We start from the raw sequence: 6,127 nt of genomic DNA, 5'->3' as shown, positions 1-6,127 counted from the left end.
TGGTAAGAATAGACATCACAAGTGAGGATCAAGAGTGAAGAGAACTGGCAATCATGCCCTGAGGTTTTCCTAACTTTGAAGTTCATTGATTGGTAGTAACTGGCAATAGTGGATTCTACGGTGCACCTATATCCCCCTTCAGGTCTGTGGTATAAAGATTTCTAAGATGACCTCAAAGACTCCTGGTTTCTGGTGTACCCACTCCTTCTGCTAGTTATTCAGTCAAACACCAATGTAGGTACTGCTGTGAAGGGATTTCGCAGATATAATTAGTTTCCAAATCAGTTGATCTTGGGATATGGAGACTACTATCTGGATGGGTCTGACCTGATTACATGAATCCTTAAATTTGAGTCTAGAGGTCACGGACACCAGAAGTTGGAGATTCAAAATGTGGGGGATTCAACCCAAGGGAGATTCTCCACTGTTGCAGGGGGCCATGTGAAAAGTAGCATGAACATCCTCTAGGAGGTGAGAGCTGTGCTTGAGTGACATCAAGGGCACAAGAACCACAGTCCTACAACCACAAGGACTTCAATTTCTGCTAACAAACTGAGTCAGCCTGTAAGCAGATTCTTCCTGGAGCCTTCAGATAAGAACACAGCCCAACCAACACCTTGAGTTTAATCTTGTGATATTCCAAGCAGAGAACCCAGTCTAGTCTGATTGGACTTCTGAATTGCAGAACTGTGAGCTAATAAGTATGTGCTCTTTTAAGCATCTAAATTTGTGCATCAATATCTTCTCATGCACCAATATAAAACTAACCCAATGTCCAAGCTGCTCATTTACCCCAGCTGTCTGGAGTGCTCAGAACAACACCTCTCTCTGGAAATCATCCTTAGCCAAGTTCTGTCCCCTTACTTGAGGACAGCTTGAGTCTGATGAATGACTAATACTAGAATACAAAGCCTGGAGCCCCTTGCCTCAATTTGGGATAAATCTGAAGAGCTATCCAGTATTTGAGGTGTGTGTAGGATGGTCTTAAGCCTCTGTTACCTCACAGTTTAGCTTCTCTGTCTGTTCCATTCCACTTTCCTCACTCCCTCACAAGGAGTCTTCTTGAGAGCATGTCCCAATGTACTTGCTACATGCAAATCTCCATTGCAGAATCTTTCTCCACTGAACCATATTTAAGGCAATATGATAAAGGAAGGTGGAGTGATGGTAGAGAAACAAGATGAGTCTTGTCCCATGAGACTCCAGCTGAAGAGAGCAGATTCCTACAAGGAGGAGTAAAATAATAATATTAGGTACTACATGGCAAGGGCCAGTATTTGTAGGACTTGGTTGACCATGCATACTAGTTATGCCAGGATGGACTGTTTATACCTGTTGTCCTGGTGGTTATAGTTAAGTGTTCCAATTTGTATGACAAATTACATGGTCAGCACTCCCAAGTTCCACAGGTTAGGAGAGAGCAGAGGACAGAGAGGCCACTGTGGGCTGGAGTGGGGTGAGGAGTAGAGAAGGCTATGTAATGCAGTTTCAGAGCTGGACCTTCAAGGATGAGCAGGAATTATATTACAGGAGAGCTAAAAATACATACGTGTGCGGGGAAGTGGGGAAGCAGGACAAGGGGAAGGAGGAGGAGGATGAGGAGGAGGAGACTTGAATTATTGAAAAGACATAAGGAGTTTTTGTTAATAGATGTCATTTTATGAATACATAAACCAAGGAAATTGGCACACATTGGTCATAGAGGAGATGGGTGTCCACAGACGGAATCATGTGACACATCCTTATAGATCTTGGGCAAATACAAAGGAGAATGGGAACAGATGGCTTGCCTCCCACTGTCTGAGGCCAGACCATTGCACTTATCTGGGCAACACTATCCTTTCATCTCCAACCCAGTTTGCTTATTTGTCCTGTGAAGACACCCTTGTGGATTGATGATGAAAATCACAGTGATGATGTTGATTGCCATTCCTCACATTTGCAGCCCTTGAATCTTGTCAGGGTTGTTTCACACTCATCATTGCATTTCATATAACCCAGTTTGCTTATTTGTCCTGTGAAGACACCCTTGTGGATTGATGATGAAAATCACAGTGATGATGTTGATTGCCATTCCCCACATTTGCAGCCCTTGAATCTTGTCAGGGTTGTTTCACACTCATCATTGCATTTCATATAATCCTAGGTTTACTTTAGTTTTCACCACTGTCCTATGTAAAAGGTGAAGCAGGTATTAATTTCCTCATGCAACTGAAGAGATAAAGTCATTGGTTGAAAGAATTCTCAAGGGGAATAGATGTGGAGCTCACACGAGAACCTAGGCTCCTGTATCATTGGTTTTCCCACCACATTGTGAAAAGATAGTGGTGAATCTTTGCCCGACAGTGGCCTGATAAACCCACACTGCATTGCTTCTTCCTTTGGACTCCCTTCCTGGATTTTGGGTGCCCATTTGGTCTTCTATTGCACCCCCTTAAATGCACACAAGAGAGTTTACTAAACTGTACACTGATTTTTGTGGAGCTGCATGGAGACTCCCTTTGAAATAAACGATGTTATTTCATTCCAGCTTGGATAGGAGTGTTAAAGGGGAAACAGTTTTACAGAGTGCCTACTGTGTAATTTACCTCCAATTTTCACCACAACTCTGCAAAGGAAGGATTTCAAGGCTTGCATAAAGAAATCGAATTCAGAGTGTTGTAATCCCTTGCCTAAAGCCACAGATAATAATGGTAAAGCCAGGGTTTGAACCCATTTCTGCCTATTTTCACATTCTACACCTTTTCTACTAAGCCACTTTGGCTCTTTGGACCTTAGTGGTCATGGTAGGAGTCAAGGTAAGAATCCCCAGAGCCGTGACTCTTTTTGCTGATCCAGAGCGTTTTGAGGATGTGATATTTTAGCCATAGATCTTCTCCCTGGAAAAATACATATTTGTCCAAAATTTTGCATGAAATTTCAAGGGTTAATGAACCACTGAAGCTATTCTATAGCCTCCAGGTCAGAAACTCCTGCCCTAGAGGAGGGTAAAACTCAGGAGAGCAAGAGCACAGAAGTTTTAGTAGCTCACCATGGCCACTGGAGTGTCTCATTTTTAAACTCATCTCTGCTGAGACTTAAAGGGTTTGGGGTTTGTCTTAATAAAAATGGTTATTGCCTAAAAGGCTGTTAAAGCTGCAGGAGAGAAGGCTGAGCCAGCTGCTGAGCAGAGTGCCAATCCATTGTTCTCTCCAGCAAACCCAAGCTCTAGAGAAGGCTCAATCAGGGGTACTAAAGTTTTCTTCTTTTGGAGTATGAAATTTTTAGCAATAATGAGTCTTGGGCATCTTCTATGACTCAAACTTGCTCCTTCCATCCTCTTTAGATTGGCTGTCTGAAAGCAGTCAACATTAAGTCTAGTTTTTCTTGGATGAGACTTATGTCCCAAGGCTGTGTCAAGATGATAAAATACATCAAATTGAAAAACAGTAGAAAGGGCTTTTTAAAAAGACATCTTCACATCTGACTTGGATCAATTTTTAAGACGACCAGGAAAAACATATCCCACTATAAAGAGTTTACCGATGTCCCAGCACAATTACAAGAACATATTTTTAAATACGGTTAATTTAGATTTTTCTATAGGACTCCCTATTACCTCTTTCTCTATCTAGTAGTATAGATGTATCTAATGCCATCCCAGGCTTCTCACCCCACTGTATCTCCCACTGCTTCTGGGCAAGCATCCTTCATCCCATTAAGGTCCATTTTCTACTCTACCTCTGCAAATATCATCCTCCAACCAGCTAGAGCTCTCCTTCCCTTTTGCCAATCAACCTCTATCCATCCATCATTTTGAGGTGGAAAAGGGCAGAGGCAATCTATAGATCCAGTGTGCCTTCTACTCTACACCTCCTTAAGCCTCATTTGCAATAAGGGATGATGGTTCTTACCTTGTAGATTTATTAAAATTAAGTGCAACTGGCATTAATAGCTGCTCTCAGCTTCCTTCCTCAAGGCTACAGCAGATCTTTCTCTGCCTCCTTCAGAAGATCTTTCTGGAAGCTTAGCCCAGAATTATATTTCTTTCCCTGTCTTAGTCTGCTTGAACTACCATAACAAAATACCACATGCTGGGTAGCTTAAAGAACAAAAATTTATGTTCTCAAATTCTGGATGCTGGAAGTCCCAGATCAAAGTCTGGCAGGATTGGTTTCTGGCGAGAGATCTCTTCCTGGCCTACAGACAGCCACCTTGTCACTGTGTCCTCATGTGGCCTTTCCTCAGTGCATGCACACAGAAAGAGAGAAAGAGTGAGCTCTCTGGTGTCTCTAAAGAAACTAATCCTATCAGCAGGGCCTCACCCTTGTGACCTCATTTTACTTTAATTACTTCCTTACTCTAATACAGAACACTGGGGGATAGGACTTCAACATATGAATTGGTAGGGGGGGAGATACAGAACACATATTCAGTCCAAAATACCCTCCAATGTAGAACTTACTTGGCACTGATACCAAATATCCTCTGTATTAGTCTGTTTTGGTTGTTTATAACAAAAAATCTGAAACTGAATAATTTATGAGGAAACAATATTTATTGTGTACAGTTTCAGAGACTGAGAAGTCCAAAGTCCAGGAAACACATCTAGAGAGGGTCTTCTTTGGTGGTGACTTTACACCAAGGCAGGGGTGTCACGTGGCAGAAAATGGTGGAGCAGAGAACACCCTCCTTTTCAAAGCCCTCAGAACCAAGCCCTTGATCACTATTATTAATTTATTCACTGCTGCAGGGTCCTGCAATCTAATCACCTCTTCAAGGCCCCACCTTTCAATCACCATAATAGTATTTCCCACCCTCAACAGCTACAGGGAAGGGGGCAAATTTCTAATACCTGGAACTCTGAGAGAAACAATTTAAGCTTCAGTGAGTTTGGGGGTATGTTCAATCCACAGTACCTTAACATTTTAGTATTGAAATATCTCCCAATGTCTCCTTGCATAAATGGCATATTTTCAGCTAACACAGTAAGACTCTGTGGGCAGAGACCTAGTTCTCCTTTTAATATCTGACTAGCATATGATGAGGTACTTTTTAGTTTTAATAAATGCTAGCTGGTATCTATATGAACTGGCTGTTGCTTTACCAAGATGAAACCTGTCAATTTGACCTTTGTTTTATGAAATTGTGGGGTTTTCATGAAAAGACGTATTTTTCAGGATTGGCTAGATTATGCATCAGTAACAACTAATCCCCAAATCTCAGTGACTTAGAACAACAAAAGTTCTTTTACCTCATGTTACATATTCATCATGGGTCATTGCGGGAAGGAGGGATTATTCCTCTAGTCATCCAGAAACCCAAGAAGCTTCCATTTCAAACGCTGTTGGTTGCTGGGTTATAGAGAAAAGAGAGCATTGTAGGGCCTGGAATCAGTAATCAAATGCTCACTGGCCTTAATTCATTGTCCAGAACTAGTGGCATGACCCCATCTAACCAAAAGGGAGGGACAAAACAGACAAAACTATCATGTGCCCAGAAGGCTGAGAGCTGGAAATATTTGGCGAATATCACTAATGACCACCACAGTGGAGAAATAGATGATCAGTTTTCCAATAAACAGAAAAGCTGATAATCATTTCATAATGTTTGTCTTGTCTTCTACCAGGAGACTGGCCGCAAGCTTTTTCTCTCCCTTTTCCATGCAGAATCATCCAAGAAGTTTCATACCCTCTGTGCAGCCTGGATTGGGAGCTCAGGTTTGCAGCTTGCTGTGATTGGAGGGAATCTTACTTTCTGTCTAATCCACACACTTACACAATGACCCTGAGACTATCCTAGGGGAGGTTTCATAAGGATCTCTCCAGAGAGGGCTATAGGAAAGGCTTTGGTCAGAGTGGGAGAGATCCTGAAACCTCCTTTTATTTTCCCTGTCTGACTTGTGTGTAGAGCTTCTTTGTAATATTTCCTTTGGAAAACATAAATAATGCTATAGAAAGAATTCAAAAACCATGAATGTGCTTGTTTTAGTTGGTTTGGTGTTGCTATAACAGAAATACCTGAGACTGGGTAATTTTTAAGGAAAAGAGATTTATTTGGCTTACGATTCTGGGACAGCTGCGTCTGGCATGGGCCTCAGGCTGCTTCTACTCATGGCGGAAAAGTGGCAGGCAGCCAGCAGGTACAA

Source organism: Galeopterus variegatus, unplaced genomic scaffold (genome assembly GCF_000696425.1).
Source record: "Galeopterus variegatus unplaced genomic scaffold, G_variegatus-3.0.2 Scaffold1488, whole genome shotgun sequence".
Lineage (NCBI taxonomy): Eukaryota > Metazoa > Chordata > Mammalia > Dermoptera > Cynocephalidae > Galeopterus > Galeopterus variegatus.
The sequence above is the reverse complement of the archived record's forward strand: the minus strand, read 5'-3'. Positions refer to the sequence as shown.